Genomic DNA, 17,284 nt, shown 5'->3' with positions numbered 1-17,284 from the left:
AATCCTTTGACTGGGCTTGCTTAGACTATAGGGGGTGACAAGACCACAAACCAGGTGACATGGCTAGAAAGACGCAAACACTAACAAGTAAGATTTTTTTTCTTTATGTACATCAGAGGCAGTAAGCCTGCCAAACAGTCAGTGGGGCCACTGGACAGCAGAGGTGCTAGAGGAGCACTCAAGGAAGACAAGGCCACTGCAGAGAAGCTAAATGAATTCTTTGCATCAGAAAGGCAAGGCAGAAGATGTGGGGGAGATCCTTACATCAGAGAGATGATTTTGGGGGGACCAATCTGAAGTACTGTCACACATCAATGCCTAAGTAGAAGAGGTTTTGGAACAAACTGATAAATTAAACACTAATAAGTCACCAGGGCAAGATGGTGTTCACCAAGAGTTCTGAAGGAACTCAAATATGAAATTGCAGAACTCCTAACTGTAATATGTAACCTATCGCTGAAACCAGCCTGTGCCCCAAGACTAGAAAATAGCTAATATCATGCCAATTTTTAAAATGGGCTCCAGAGAACAGCCTGGCAATTATAGGCAGGTGAGCCTGGCTTCAGTACTGGGCAAATTGGTAGAAACTATAGTAAAGAACAGAATTATCACCCACTTTAGATTAACACGATATGTTGGGGAAGAATCAGCACGGCTTTTGTAAAGGGAAATCATGCCTCACCATTCTGTTAGAATTCTCTTATGGTATCAACAAGCATGTGGAAAAGGATGATCCAGTTCATTTATAGTGTACTTGGACTTTCAAAAAGCCTTCGAGATGGCCCCTCACCAAAGGCTGCCTTGGAATAAGAGGGAAGATCCTCACATGGATCAGTAACTGGTTGAAAGATAAGAAAGAAAGGGTAGGAATAAATGGGCAGATTTCAGAATGAAGAGAGGTTCCCCCAAGGACCTGTGCTGTTCAACGTATTCGTTATCAATCAGGAAAAGGGCAGGAACAGTGAAGTGGCAAAGTTTGCAGATGATGCAAAATTACTCAGGATAGTTAAGACCAAAGCTGATTGCAAAGAGTTACAAAGGGATCTCACTAAACTGTGCAGCAACAAAACGGCCGATGAAATTCATTGTTAAATGCAAATAATACATGTTGGAAAAAATAATCCCACCTATGGATATATAATAATGGGTTCTAATTTAGCTGTAACCGCTCAAGAAAGAGATTGGGGAGTCATCATGGATAAGGCTACGTTTTAGTCATGGGTATTTTTAGTAAAAGTCACGGACAGGTCACGGGCAGTAAACAAAAATTCATGGCCTGTGACCTGTCCATGACTTTTACTACATACCCGACTAAAACTTGGGGGGGAGGTTTGCCCGGGGGATGGTGGGGTGCTGCCCAGGGGGAAGTGGTGGATGCTCAGGGAAGGGTTGAGGCCCGGGGGGTGCCACAGGTGCTGGGAGAGGGGCAGTTTGACAGGCCTGGCACAGGTTCCCTATCTGGCTCCTGGGAAGCGGCGAGCTCCAGCTCCTAGCTTCACGTGCTGCCTCCACCCTGCCCCAAGTCCCAGTTCTGCAGCTCCCTTGGCTGGGAACCACGGCCAATGGGAGCTGCAGGGGTGGTGCCTGCAGGTGGAGTCAGCACATTGAGCTAGGAGCTGAGGGAGGGGAGTTCCTGTCGCCCTTCCAAGGAGCCCCTCCAGTAAGCACCACCCCACACTCCATCCCTGCGCCCCCCTATACCCAAACTCCTGCTGCTGGAGGGTCGGGGGGGCCGAGACTGCCCCAGCAGCAGCCACCCAGGGGTTGCCCAAGCTGCTCAGGCCAGCCGCATGGGCCGCTGCAGAAGTCATGGAGGTCATGGAAAGTCATGGAATCCGTGACAAACACAGAGCCTTAGTCATGGATAATTATCTGAAAACTTCAGCTTAGGGCACAGTGGCAGTCAAAAGTTTAACTGAATTTCAGGAACCATGAGGAAAAGGATACGTAATAAGATAGAAAATATCATACCACTGTATAAATCCACAGTGCACCCACACCTTGAATAATGCATCCATCTCTGGTCACCCCATTTCCAAAAGGATATAGTGGAGCTGGAAGATGTTCAGAGAAGGGTAACAAAGATGAACAAGAATATGGCACCGCTTCCATACGAGTAAAGACTAAAACGATTAGGGACTGTTCAGTTTAGAAAAGAGACAACTACGGGGGGATTAGGATAGACGTCTATAAAATCATGGCTGGCGTGTGGAGAAAGTGACTAGAGAAGTGTTATTTACCCTTTCCAACAATACAAAACCAGGGGTCACCCAATGAAATGAATAGGCAGCACATTTAATATAAACAACAGGAAGGGCTTCCACACAATGCACAATTAACCTGTGGAACTCATCGTCTTGGAATGTTGTGATGCCAAGAGTATAAATGGGTTCAAAAAAGAGCTTGATAAGTTCAGAGGATAGGTCCATCAATGAGGATAGTTTCCAAGATGGTCAGCGATGTAACCCCATGCTCGGAGCAACTCTAAACCTCTGACTGCCAGAATTGGGGAGGGAAAGACGGGTGAATCTCTCCAAAATTACCCTGTGTACACTCCTCCTGAAGCTCTGGTACTGGTCACCTTTGGAGCCAGGATATTGGGCTAGATGGCCCATTGGTCTGACCCAGTATGGCCATTCTTATGTTCTTGATAGATGAATAGCTGTTATAGCAGACACACCTACAGAGAAAAAAGAACAGGAGTACTTGTGGCACCAGAGCCATTGGCCATTATCTTTGAAAAATCATGGCGATCGGGGGAGGTCCCGGATGACTGGAAAAAAGCTAATGTAGTGCCCATCTTTAAAAAAGGGAAGAAGGAAGATCCAGGGAACTACAGGCCAGTCAGTCTCACCTCAGTCCCTGGAAAAATCATGGAACAGGTCCTCAAGGAATCAATTCTGAACCACTTAAAGGAGGGGAAAGTGATTAGGAACAGTCAGCATGGATTGCCTTCTATGATGAGATAACCGGCTCTGTGGATGAGGGGAAAGCAGTGGATGTGCTATTTCTGGGCTTTAGCAAAGCTTTTGATACAGTCTCCCACAGTATTCTTGCCAGCAAGTTAAAGAAGTCTGGGCTGGATGAATGGACGGTAAGGTGGATAGAAAACTGGCTAGATGGTCGGGCTCAACGGGTAGTGATCAATGGTTCCATGTCTAGTTGGCAGCCGGTATCAAGTGGAGTGCCCCAAGGGTCGGTGCTGGGGCCGGTTTTGTTCAATATCTTCATTAACGATCTGGAGGATGGTGTGGACTGCACCCTTAGCAAGTTTGCAGATGACACTAAACTGGGAGGAGTGGTTGATACGCTGGAGGGTAGGGATAGGATACAGAGGGGACCTAGACAAATTAGAGGATTGGGCCAAAAGAAATATGATGAGGTTCAACAAGGACAAGTGCAGAGTCCTGCACTTAGGACGGAAGAATCCCATGCACTGCTACAGACTAGGGACCAAATGGCTGGGCAGCAGTTCTGCAGAAAAGGACCTAGGGGTTACGGTGGACAAAAAGCTGAATATGAGTCAACAGTGTGTCCTTGTTGCCAAGAAGGCTAATGGCATTTTGGGTTGTATAAGTAGGGGCATTTCCAGCAGATCGAGGGACGTGATCATTCCCCTCTATTCGACATTGGTGAGGCCTCATTTGGAGTACTGTGTCCAGTTTTGGGCCCCACACTACAAGAAGGATGTGGATAAATTGGAAAGAGTCCAGCGGAGGGCAACAAAAATGATTGGGGGCTGGAGCACATGACTTATGAGGAGAGGCTGAGGGAACTGAGATTGTTTAGCCTGCAGAAGAGAAGAATGAGGGGGGATTTGATAGCTGCTTTCAACTACCTGAAAGGCGGTTCCAAAGAGGATGGATCTAGACTGTTCTCAATGGTAGAAGATGACAGAACAAGGAGTAATGGTCTCAAGTTGCAGATGGGGAGGTTTAGGTTGGACATTAGGAAAAACTTTTTCACTAGTAGGGTGGTGAAGCACTGGAATGGGTTACCTACGGAGGTGGTGGAATCTCCTTCCTTAGAGGTTTTTAAGGTCAGGCTTGACAAAGCCCTGGCTGGGATGATTTAGTTGGGTTTGGTCCTGCTTTGAGCAGGGGGTTGGACTAGATACCTCCTGAGGTCCCTTCCAACCCTGAGATTCTATGATTCTATGACCTTAGAGACTAACACATTTATTTGAGCATAAGCTTTCGTGGGCTAGAACCAACCTCATCGGCTGCATGCAGTGGAAAATACAGTAGGAAGATGTATATACACACAGAGTACATGAAAAAAATGGGTGTTGCCATACTAGCTATAATGAGAGTAATCACTTAAGGTGGGCTATTATCAGCAGGAGAAAAAAAACTTTTGTAGTGATAATCAGGATGACCCATTTCCAACAGTTGACAAGAAGGTGTGAGTAACAGTAGGGGGGAAATTAGCATGGGGAAATAGGTTTTACTTTGTGTAATGACCCATCCACTCCCAGTCTTTATTCAAGACTAATTTAATGGTGTCCAGTTTGTAAATTAATTCCAATTCTGCAGTTTCTTGTTGGAGTCTGTTTTTGAAGGTTTTTTGTTGGAGTATTTCAACTTTGAGGTCTGTAATCGAGTGACCAGGGAGGATGAAGTATTCTCCGACTGGTTTTTGAATGTTATAATTCTTGACGTCTGATTTGTGTCCATTTATTCTTTTGTGTAGAGACTGTCTGGTTTGGCCAATGGACATGGCAGAGGGGCATTGCTGGCACATGATGGCATATATCACACTGGTAGATGTGCAAGAGAACGAGCCTCTGATAGTGTGGCTGATGTGATTAGGTCCTATGATGGTGTCCCCTGAATAGATATGTGGACAGAGTTGGCAACGGGCTTTGTTGCAAGGGTAGGTTCCTGGGTTAGTGTTTTTGTTGTGTGGTGCGTGGTTGCTGGTGAGTATTTGCTTCAGGTTGGGGGACTGTCTGTAAGTGAGGACAGGTCTGTCTCCCAAGATCTGTGATAGTGATGAATCGTCCTTCAGGATAGGTTGTGGATCCTTGATGATGTACTAGAGAGGTTTTAGTTGGGGGCTGAAGGTGACGGCTAGTGACGTCCTGTAGTAGGTGACTTCTGGGTACTCTTCTGGCTCTGTCAATCTGTTTCTTCACTTCAGCAGGTGGGATTGTAGTTTTAAGAATGCTTGATAGAGATCTTGTAGGTGTTTGTCTCTGTCTGAGGGGTTGGAGCAAAAACCTGACACCTTCAGAGGTGTCATTTGGTCCAGGAGGATAGACTGGGGGTCAGTGACTCTATGACCCAATTTCCTTATGTCCTGATGCTTCCCTGCCTGTTCACCACTCTGATAGGCTTTGCGTGTCGTTCTTGTGCTCCCATCTGAAGTTTACACTTTGCCAGAAGCTGGCTGCGAAAGTGATGGATACTGAAGACTGAGACAGTCAGGGACAGGTACTAGCTGTATTGAACATGGCCACTTTGATCTGGGATGGGACATGTAACTTATTCTAACTTTTAGAGATTGGAAAGGTGACCTAATAGACACCCCCTTCAGCCCATTTCTAGGGCACTCCTCTTGATGCTCACTTCCATGTGTTTATTCAGTGCAACACACATCGGTGATTAAAACAAAATTGTTCGGCAAAGGTGCATGTTGTAGCTAAGGAACACTGAAGGTTTCCTTCTCTCTGTGCATCAGTTTGCCCATTGGATGGTGAACAAAAATATAAATGCAAATATAGCAGACAGTAGGTTCAGAAGCAAACCTCACTGTTGAAGTGCAAATGTGACTGCAAGTTCTGGGGCTGCAGCAGCATGAATGCAGTTAGTCTTCCCAGTGCAATCCCACAATACTCTTGCTTAAGCTTCACAGGCAGCGCAGGCCACTGGGTCTCTCAGCTAGCGATCCACTCACGTACTGGTTTCGTGCGGGCCTGGGGACAGCCAAAGCAGTACTCAGCTGGACAAGTATTCATCCTGTCCTCAGCCCCTGTGACGGTCAGGTCCGAGAGCATCCAAGGTGATGCTGTGTCCGGCCCTCTATCTGGCACCTCCAAGGGAGCAAGAAAGGGCACGCAGACCGTGCAAAATAAAACTTTCTGACCGTGCAAATGATCTCTTTATTTAATCCCATTGGAAAAACGCCAAGGACAATGCAGTCTCCTTAGTCAGCAGCCACTGCACGCACGCAGATACTGGGAATGCATCTCTCACTCACACCCTAGCGTTTTTGTGAACTTCAGAGGTGCTCGGTTACTGTAGTAATGAGGGTCGTGATTGAGAGGGCCACTGTGTTCCAGGCATCTCGTGTACTCCTGAGGTTTGAAAGAGAAAGGGACACCAGTTAAGATACACAAGAAGGCTCACTTCCTACCACCATGTATATCGCAGATCACCACCTGCCTCACTGCCATAAACCAAGTACACCCTGTTTCCTCCAGCCCTAACCCTCTGCATTAGTTGCGGGAGGGGGATGGAGAATTTGCTGTGCCACATGGAAGGGTCTGGAGAGATGTTCTTACCCTGGGTTCGGGTGATGACTCCTCTCTCTGGATCCTAGAGGACACAGCTTGAAACGAGCAGAAGAAGCTACACAGCAGTGATTGAATCAGTGACCATAAAACCATGCTCCTTAATCTCAAACAGTGGCACTCGACAGTTCTTCCTTCCTTCCTTCAAAGTCAACCTGGAAGTGAATCAGAGGAAGGCTGATGTTCTCTGCCATGGTGTGTGTTAGAGCATAACAGGGTATAGCCCCTCCCATGCACAGACTCTTGGGAAGGACAGAGCCGTCTGAAGGAAGCAATGGAGCAAACCAAAAACGGGAACAGGTGCAGACACATGTTCTATTGTGTACCCTCTCTGGGGAGCTGAACTACAAATAGTGGGGCAGGTGTGCTAAACCCTAGGCCACACAATGGCGGCAGGGAGTTCCGTGTGGACGCAGTGTGATGAGTCCACCCTGCCGGCATGGCCTGCCTGGACATGCCGCAGTGTTGCAACATGCACTAGTTTTGTTGCACCAGTACAATTATTCTAGTGTAAACAAGCATTGGGAGTAAAAGGAGGTTCCATGGTGATTGTCTTTCACCTCCTTACAGAGACTGCGGTCAAGGGCATTTTGTGGGGGGTCTTTTCAGTGTGAGGTAGACCCCCATCCACTCGGAATTGGGCTGAGCCCGCTAACTTGCTTCACTAAGTGAACATTCGAACTGGACAACCAAAGATAAAAGTTCTGTGATCCCATTGACAACCCCCTGAGCCATTCAAAGCCCTGCTAATTACTGTTCCTAACCTTCTCCAGTGCCCTATGGATGCTTAGTAGCTGTTCAGAACAGCATCACCTGCAAATTCTACCTGGGTGGTGCACAGACAGCATGGTGATGAGCTGCCAGGCTCAAGAATGAGTTACAAGATGCTGATCTTATCGCTGATCTCTCCAAAATAACCTTCTCCCAAGGGAGAGAAGAATGGAGAGATGGAGACTGCAGAGGCTTTGTCCAATTGTGCAAGTGTGTAATCTGATATTGCTGGTTGGCATTTGGAGAACAGTGATACCGGGAAGATCGGGGGAGGATGTTGCAACCTACTTTTTGCTGGTGGTGGAAGAAGTTGCGAAAAAGCCCTAGGAGAAAATAATAAACCAAGGGTGTAGCTGGAGAGAGTGCTGAATTCAGAAGCCTTTGCATAACATACAGCCAACACGCACAAAGACCAGGTGCTTCCGTGCTGTCTTTCCCATGTGATTGTGACTCAAGTGCCAAATTTAAAAGGGATATATAACTGTCTGCTAATTATGTAGTTATGCAAAACAGGGTGATATATAAGGAGCAACCAGATCATTCTTCTGGTTGTATTCTGATCAGCTGATGCATTCAGGAAGGGATTTCCTCCTGGTCTCTCTTGTATAGAATTGCACAGCTAGAAGCAATGTGATGGCTTTTGATCTCCCTTTGAAGAACAAGGCATCTGCAACGGTCAAGGCAGGAGACAGGACTAGATGGTCCAACAGTCATATCTCAGTCTGGCTGGATTTCTCCAACGTAAAACTGTTCTTTATAGGAGCAGGCTGTAAATGGACCAGTGTATGAATATTTTAGGTTCTTTCTCCTTGTTGTTTTGCCTAAAATAGAAAACAGCTTTGCTTTTTTATTCAATGCCAAACATGGGCATACCATGGGGACACCAGAAGCTCCAGCAGCACAATGAGAGAGGCTGAATCAGCATTGCTCTTGTGTTGAAAAGAAAATATATTTACTACTCCTTTGGGGTGTTTTGTATGCTGAATTAAGAGCAGCAGTTCCCCCGCCTCCAGAACTATCTCCTCTTAATTGGCTCTGCTGGCTGTTCAACCTGTCCCCAATATCTTGATCTTTGACCAATGTAGCTGCTTCTCTGTGCTGTCCCAATTTTCTAAGCTTGTTTTATTTTTGACAGGGAAATCCTGCTCACAGGATGTTCTTGGGTTCTGAGACCACTTCTCAGGCCCATCAAACCTCACAGCACATTTTGTGTAGTATTTTGCCTGGTCTTCCCTCCTCACCCCACCCCCCAAAAAAAATCAGCATTGTGTTGATTCTGCACTGTGTGACGGTGTTGCATCACAAAACACGATGAGACGTTAAGATGTGGTGACACCATGAGAATGGCGTAGAGAGGAATAACCCAACTTATAAGTCCTAACTCCAAGAGGAGCGTCTCCGTGGCTTCGTAGCATTACTAGACCACCTACTGTCTCATTTTTTATTTAACTTTTTTAGGTCGCCTAGCATCCAGTTGTCTTTTTATAAACTGAATTGGCTTCCCATCTTTGAGTTAGAGCTAACTGGAATTGCCATGTCACTTTCCTTGCCTAGTAAAATTTTTGTTCTTTGGAAAGAAGACAGGTAGAAATGCAAACTATTATTTCTTGTCATGCTGAAAAGATGCTAGGTGGCTTTCCTACAGAAATGAGGCAGTCTCTCTTTTGCAAGGCTCTTTAGGAAGATAGGGGTTATAATATGCAGCGTGGCCAAGGTGCTGCCTGGCTGAGTCTTGGTCGAGCCATTATAAATCAGCTAGCTTCCTTGCAGATAGCACAGTCTTCCAGGCAGTCTTCAGGAAGGATTTAAAGGTGGAGAGGGTAGGAACTGTCTGGATGAGCTCAGGAAGGGTTTACCATGCATGGGGGGCAGCACAGGGGAAGGCATAGAGACATTTGTGAAAATGAGCATGTATAAAAATGCTGCAACTCTGCGAATGAAGAGGCAGGATTTGGCCACTTGTGGATGTTATGGATAACTATGCCAAAAAGGAGACTTCCTATGTTCACTGACATTAGCCATCCACATACGGTGCCCCATTTCTGACCTCTGCTCCTGCTGTCTGCACCGTTTTACAGACACATGTGGCTCCCAAGTGCTCAGAAATGAGTTTCCCTGCAATATTTTGACATAACATTTTCATTTTAACAGCTTCACTACACGAACCATGTGCAGTTCTATGGGGAAAGGCCATTTTTCAAAGGCTTCTGCTCAGACAATAAAAAGGGTTAAAACCGATTAGCATTTTCACTTGCATCAGTAAAATCGTACTGGAAATACAGTAGGGACTAAGCGTGCTGCTCCTGTTATATTTGCCTGACAGTGCTAGGAATCTTGCATAACTTTGCTTTCTTTGCTCTTCACCATAAGTCGTTTCACTTCTTGATCAAAAGTTCTAGCAGATCTCACGTGAATAACTCCAGCCTCATGGGGCGCTAGCAAATCGTTATATAATTGAGCTGTTTGTTCTTTAGTTTGTTTCTACAGCATCATAGAATTCTTTGATACTTTCCAGTCAGCGTAATGACAGAGGTACCCACCACAAAGATTTCACACTCCAATTTAGACTTGACACAGGAAAGAGAAGGTAATAACTAGTGGATAGTGGATGGGAATGTGAGGGTTACCCCAGTGAGAGGTCATGAACTGAGCTTGTTATGTGCACATCATGTTAGATCTTCTACCACATGTATGGTGGTTTCTTGAACATCCATGCAGAGCAAAGAGCGCTTTGGCTTTTAATGAGAGATTCTGCCCTGAAAAGTGCTGCACGGTTGGTGTAGTGGGTTTCTGTGACTTCTGTGCTCTGTTTTCAAGTGTAAAGATGTTTTTTTTATTGGGCCTGCAAATTCTGCCTCAGATCTAGCTGTCAAGCTGGGTTTATCCTCCCCATGCATCATCACTGCTTAAGTCTTGCCTACACACAAGCTCACATTGGTTTAGTTAAACTGGTTTGGTGCAAAGCTCTGTGTGGACATTCTTATTTTGGTTTCAGAGTGGCTTACTACTGTTTAGTTTTAAATCAGTTTAAACTGAAATAAGCCTGGTTGAACTAAAGAAAGAGGGTCCAGATGAAAGGGGGTCCCCAGGAAAGAGGGAGTCTTTTTCACTGGTGTAACTAAATATGTTTGAAATTGAACCTTAAGTTAAACAAATGAAACTGTGTGTGATGGGGTTCCTGAGGTGCAATCTGAACTGTGGGACAGCTGAGCCCTCTGTCCCACTGACCTGGGGTATCCCTCTCATACTGTGATAAGCTCCAAACCTCTGGCAGACATCCACAGGCAGGGATGCACCCAAATGAGTTACATGAATGCTTCTCCCAGCCACTCGTGAACCAACAACAGAGAGGCGACAGCCAGTTCCCCCCAGCTCTCCAGCCTTGCTCCCGGGGCTGTACCATCCTGCCCTGGTCAGAAGCCTGAGCAGTGTAAGTTCATTAAGTTTGCCACTTCTACAAAGGAAAGTGAATGTGCCCCAGCCTTTGTAACCTGAGCAGATTTCCCAAGCACTTCAATCAAACTGCAGTGTTTTAGGTAAAATATAAAACAGATTTATTAACTACAGAAAGATCGATTTTAAATGATTATAAGTAGTGAGCGTAGAGATCAAAGTTGGTTACCTGAGAAATAAAATCAATTCAGAGTCTAAGGTCTATAAACTAGACAGGATTTGAATCAAGCAGTGTCTCACCCTGACAGTACAAGCAGGTCACAGATCTTTCATACCCTTCACCCTCTCCTGCCCCAGCCCACACCCCGCACCCAAACTCCCTCCCAGAGCCCCTCCTGTACTCCAACCCCTGCCCCATTCCAGAGCCTGGACCCCAAACCCCCTCCCGCACCCAAACTCCCTCCCAGAGCCCCTCCTGTACTCCAACCCCTGCCCCATTCCAGAGCCTGGACCCCAACCCCCCCCAAACTCCCGCCCAGAGCCCCTCCTGTACTCCAACCCCTGCCCCATGCCAGAGCCTGGACCCCAAACTCCCTCCTGCACCCAAACTCCCTCCCAGAGTCCTGGGCAGGTGTGTGGGTGGGGGGGGGCACGGGACTTGGACCATTCTGGGCACCACCAAAAATTATACAAATCTGTCGCCTCTGAACAAGAGCTATTCCAAGCCTATGCCTCTGATGGGGTTATACAGGAATAGTAAGAACACAGGCCTGGCTTTTATTAGAGAAATAGCACCGTGGTTTGACTGAGCTATGTACGCCAGTGCTAATCTCTAAATTAGACGCTCTCTAACTAGTTTAAGCCTCATTTAATTCAGTTTAGTGTAATTTAGTAATTAAGTAATTGGACTTTTAATACTGGTTTCATTGCTAGCTTACTGAGTAACTGTGGCCAAATCACCCAAGCTAGTGATGCTTCTCTTACTCACCTGTAAAATAAAGGTAACAGTATTTTCCTGTGTCTCAGGCCTGTTGAGGCCTAACTAATATTTGTAAAGTGACAAATATGAAGGTTATTCCAAAGGAAGACGTAAGACAAGAACTTGAGTCCTCGTGGCCCCAGCCCTGTGTTAAGTCATTGTGGCTGTGTGGACTCTGTTGATGGCAGATCTCTGCTTTAGATAAGCTTTGTACTAAGGGGCCAAGCAAGTAGAACTGGTTGAAAAATTTCGGACAGACCAGTGCTCCATTGGCAAACGCTGATCCAACAAAACTGAAAGGTGTTGCAGGATCGTATTGGTGGTGACGACGTCTCTGATGGAAACGTTACCCAATTGCTTAGTTTTCACATTATCCTTTCGACTGCGCTGCTGTCACGCTTTGTTGCTTCTGTAGGCAGAGCAAACTGCATACAGCAGGGGCTCCTGGCATCCCTCTGTTCCCCACTATGAGTTCCTGTGTGCCCGCTTCCCGTTCCCCTCTATTTGAGGGACTTGCTGTAACCCCCATTCCTCCCTCATGCCAGGGGTTCTGTGTGCCCCCACTGCCCCCAGCCCCCCATGCCAGGGGCTCTGTGGTACGCCCCACCGTCCCCAACCCCCCATGCCAGGAGCTCTGTGGTGTCCCCCCCCCATATTATATAACTAATAGAAACTATAATGAAGCATTTGGATGAAGTTATTTCTAGATTTCTGAAATGACCTTTTTGGGGAAATTTCCAAGTTTCTACTTTTTGCCCCAATGGGGAGGAAAAGAAATTTCAAAACGTCAATTTCCCACAGGACGGAGATGCTGAGATTCTATTAGCTCTACCTGCAAGTCAAGATCCGCTCACCTACAGCACATGCATCGGTGTATCCATTATAACAATCCCCCAGGCAAAGAACATGTGACGGTGTTAGGCTTTAAAAGGGATGTCCCAGCGATTCTTGACAGACAGATTCTCCCAAAGGAAACAATGTCCGAGTAACCCAGCATGCAGGGCTGTTCTCAGGAGGTGCCTCAGCCAGAGTCCAAGGGAACTGAATGTCAAGACATAACATTATTAAATTAGAGGTTATATAACAAGTCTTATAGCGAGGAAGCTCTTTGGTTCTATTAACAAAATCCTGCATTACTGACATGGCTGGTCTCTAAAGAAAACAAGGAATAAAGAAAAGAATGTTTTTATCCTCCCCCTAGCTTAAATCCCCTGCCATTTTGAGATGTGTTTTCCCATACATAACACCATCTCTGGCTGGTCTAACTACAATTATAAAGCAAGCAAACAAGGGAGTAATCTCTAAAATTACATCACAGAATGTTCAGCCTGATTGTTTTAAAACCTCCGTGGTGTTAGTTACAGCTTTTTGTGTCTGAAGAATTTTATTCCAGGGTCAGGAGGGGTTTCTATTACCAAGAGATCATTCCTACGTATCAAGCTCTGAGATTTGCTCCTCAAAGGCCCCTGTCCAATAAAGATGGTTAGGAACCAGCTCCCCTGATCCGAACGCCCCCGAACTTTGGGAAAGCTCCTAACAGGACCAAACATTCCCTCTTGTCCTCTATTTTTAAAATGGGGACAATGCTACTTCCCAGTGTGTTGGGAGGATAAAAACATTAAAAAGATTGTAAAGCATTTTGAGATCTACTGATGTAAAGCACTTAAATAATAATGAATAATGCCTATTTCTTATAGAAGAGTCTCTCTTCATAACCCATAAGGTGATGCATCAACCTGAAATGGGTTTAATTAGAAGTTGGGATGGATTTTCATCACTCTCCTCCTTTGCACTGTTAGAACGCTGAGGTTTTTCTCATGCGATCAGTGGATGTTGGAAATGCCATGTATCACAAATGGAATATTTTTATTTAAAGGGGGGGAAGGGAAAGAGTAAATTTAGGTCTAAATATCTAATCCAGCGGTCCCCAAACTTTTGAGAATTGCCCCCTTACTCCTGTCTGCACCCCCCGCAGAGCTGGGGCTGTGGCTCCAGGGGGGAAGGGTATGTGGACAGAGGTAAAGGGGTGGAGGCTGGGGCCAGGAACAGAGCCACAGACAGTGGCTGAGGCTGGCACGGGGCCAGGAGCAGAGCTGCATTGAGGCTGGGGACAGGCCAGGTGCGGGGCTGGGAGCCATGGATGCAGCTGGGGGCGGGACTGGAGCAGCTTTGGGGACCTCTGATCTAATCGATCGTTTTGATCTCACACTTGTGACTGTGGCAGTTGAGTGCCTGATGTCAGGGAGAGAATGCTTTGCATTTCCAATACACTTTTCAAGCTGTACTGGACTTCTATGGTGCATCTTCACCCCACAATATTGAAACAGGATGATGATGATGCATCATCGTGTTGTGGGCCAACATCCTCCCATAAATGTCATGATGGGTTAATATAGTGTTGTTGTAGCCCTGTCAGCCCCAGGATATTAGAAGAACAAGGTGGATGAGATAATATCTTTTACGGGACCAGATTCTGTTGGTGAGAGAGACAAGCTTTTGAAAGCCCAATAAAAGATATAGACTAAAATTGGAAGGATACAGAGAAGATTTGCATGGCCCTTGCGCAAGGATGAGACACAAATGTGTGAAGTGTGATCACCATGTCTCTCTATGATGGGTTGATGTCATTTTTGCCTTCAAAGAGCAAACGGGAAAAATGGTGGCTCCTCTTGGTCTTTCCAGCTAAACAGGCCAAATTATGCCTGGCCCGGCATTGGATGCTCAAAAGAGGGAAGAGAGGGCATGCAAGAGTCCCGTATCCTCCAACGTACCAGCACGTAAGACGTAAGGGTCAGGTGCTGGGGAGTACAGGTGTAGCAAGTCATGCTTTTACACTGGAGATCTCCACAGCTAACAGCATGAGCTGCTATAGTTTGAGCTAAAGACCCGGGGCTCCTCGACTGGGCCTGTAACAGACTCATATAATAGATTCATAGATTCCAAGGCCAGAAGGGACCATTGTGATCATCTAGTCTGACCTCCTGCAGAGCACGGGCCATAGGACTTCCTGAACTAATTCTAAAGCAGACCTTTCCGAAAAAACATCCAGTCTTGATTTTAAAATTCTCAGTTATGGAGAACCCACCACATCCCTTGGTAAATTGTTCCAAGGACTGTCAAAATGTTGTGCCATATTTTTAGTTTGAGTTTGTCTTGCTTCAACTTCTAGTCGCTGGCTCTTGTTAGACCTTTGTCTGCTAAGACTGAAGAGCCCATTATCAGTTTTTCTTCCCCGTGTAGGTACTTAGACTGTCATCAAGTCATCCCTTACTCTTCTTTTTGTTGAACTAAATAGATGGAGCTCCTCGACTCTATCACTGTAAGGCATGTTTTCATCTGCGGAATGGGCACAGAAGTGGACCTGTAACACACACGGGACAGCGGGTTACACAAGGTGCATGTGTGGGTGACCAGGGTGGCCTGGTGTGCTGGTAGGTCCCAGCAGGCATTTCTGGGTAGGGAATGGCCCTGTCTCCCAGTGCACACCAGCAAGCAGCTGTAAAGATGAGTGCAGACCACAGCTTTCCAATGGGTGTTGCAAGAGGCATGGCATACACTGGTCTCCTCTGGGGTCCAAACAGGAGTTAGGGCTTCCACAGTCATCCTGCCTCCTTTTGTTCCTCTCCTGAGCACAGTGATCCCTCCTCCTCCAGTGAACATATCCATCATATCACCCCTTAGCTCACTAACCAGGCCAGACAGATGGAATTCCTTTGAGATGAGGAACAAAGAGGTAACAGAGTATGATTCTGTTGGTTGCAAACACCTGATGCTCTCAGCTGCAATTAATGAATGTCTCAGCTTTTCCTCCTTTACAGGGAGGGAAAGATGGTTTTCCTTTACTCTCGCATGTGAATTGTGTTGAAATGGATCTTAACCACGGCTTCATGACATTATCTGAAGGGGGCAAGATCCCAGAGAAGGAGAGGAATATTTCAGGGTGGTTTCAAAAGGTGGTTGAACTAGGAGTAACCAGGTAAAATTTACAAGGACATTTTCAGATGAATGTCATAAAATAATTGACAGCTCTTATAGACTGGTCTCCCTCAGAGAAGATAGAAGCCCCATCGCTTGAGCCATTTAATCCTCAACTAGGCAAAGCACTGAGAATATACTGTAGCAAGATGGATAAAAATTGATTTAAATTAAATACAAGTTTTTTTATTTAAATTAAATACAGGTTTATTTTTTAAAACATAAACCTATTTATAATCTAATTTTGAAATTGGCAACCTATATTAAGGCCTACATTTAAATAAACATTATAAAAATTAAGTAGTACGTTTCCTGCCAAGTTTTAAAGAAAGTCTGACCACTGAACTGGTAGAAGTCACTGGTTAAACACCTTAAACTCATTTGCTGAAGTGCTAAATCAGCTTTTGACAGCAGTAGTCTTTTCTGCAGCTGCATAGAATATTTTTAATGTGTTTATTCAATTAGCTCACTTCAATAACTAAGGTCATTCAAAGTTGAGAAACCAATTTGCAGTTAAAAAGCAGGAATGCTTCTTTTCTGCTTCCAAACTATAAATAAAAACTGGGTGTGAAAGGATGAGATCTACCAGTTCTAAAACCTTGAATGACATGCTGACCAGAAACAATCAGTTCAATTCATTAAGTACAGATACTTCCTTTGTTTAATATATCAGTTAGTTTTAAATGCAAAACATGTTTTGATAAACAATTTTTTCTTATATATTGAGCACATGTAAGGTAGTTTTATTTAATTACAAAAAATGAGAATGCTGTTCTTGTGCATTTTTAATTGACTTTGAATTTCTATCCAAATAGAGCTTGATACAAATCATAAGTAAAAAATATTAATCATCATCTACTAAATAAGAAATGTGCCATTCACCATTTTCTAACAAAATAAAAAATGTAAACGTTAAGAATCTACATAAATGTAAGTGGAGCTATATAATTCTTAAATGTGCATAGATAACATAGTGTATCCTCCTGCTTAACAAAGAGAGTAAGAAAATTTAGTGTAAAAGCTAAATTTAATTGCAAATCAACATGGTTTTAATAGTTACCAACCCACAAGAATCAACCTTTCTTTCGGAAAATAACTGAAGTACAAATACAAAATATAGTTAAAATCAACTATTTAAATGGTTTCCTGCTTGCTTATTGAAATTGATTATTTAAATCAATACACCCTGCACTGTAAGAGAAAACCCTGCATTAGCCAGAAAGGGGTGTGGATTGGATGGACAAGGTACAGTAGAACCTTGGAGTTACGAACAACTTGGGAATGGAGGTTGTTCGTAACTCTGAAATATTCATAACTCTGAACAAAATGTTGTGGTGGTTCTTTCAGAAGTTTACAGTTGAGCAGTGACTTAATACAGCTTTGAAACTTTAGTATACAGAAGAAGAATGCATTATAATTTATTTATAATATCCTTTTTTTTAGTAGTTTATGTTTAACAGAGTACTGTATTTGCTTTTTTATATTTATTTATTTATGTATTGTTGCTGCCTCTGCTTCTGCCTGATTGTGTACTTCTGGTTCCAAATGAGGTGTATGGTTGACTGGTCAGTTCATAACTTTGGTGTTTGTAACTATCTTAATGTTCTTTTTCTGTCTCTGTTTGGTGATTCTATTAATACACCTGTTCCAGG

General features: G+C 44.8%; 1 protein-coding gene and 1 pseudogene across 1 annotated transcript in view; both read left to right on the top strand.

Annotated features, from left to right (window-relative positions):
- The window catches only part of LOC120371563 (LIM domain containing preferred translocation partner in lipoma), a 493,573-nt gene that overhangs the window by 47,827 nt on the left and 428,462 nt on the right, over nucleotides 1-17,284 (top strand). The gene's annotated exons all lie outside the window — the stretch shown is intronic.
- Nucleotides 14,149-14,261, top strand: LOC120372722 (annotated as a pseudogene).

The sequence above is a fragment of the Mauremys reevesii genome, linkage group 9, assembly GCF_016161935.1.
Source record: "Mauremys reevesii isolate NIE-2019 linkage group 9, ASM1616193v1, whole genome shotgun sequence".
NCBI classification, from domain to species: domain Eukaryota; kingdom Metazoa; phylum Chordata; order Testudines; family Geoemydidae; genus Mauremys; species Mauremys reevesii.
Note: the sequence above shows the minus strand (reverse complement) of the source record. Positions and strands in the feature narration are given on the sequence as shown.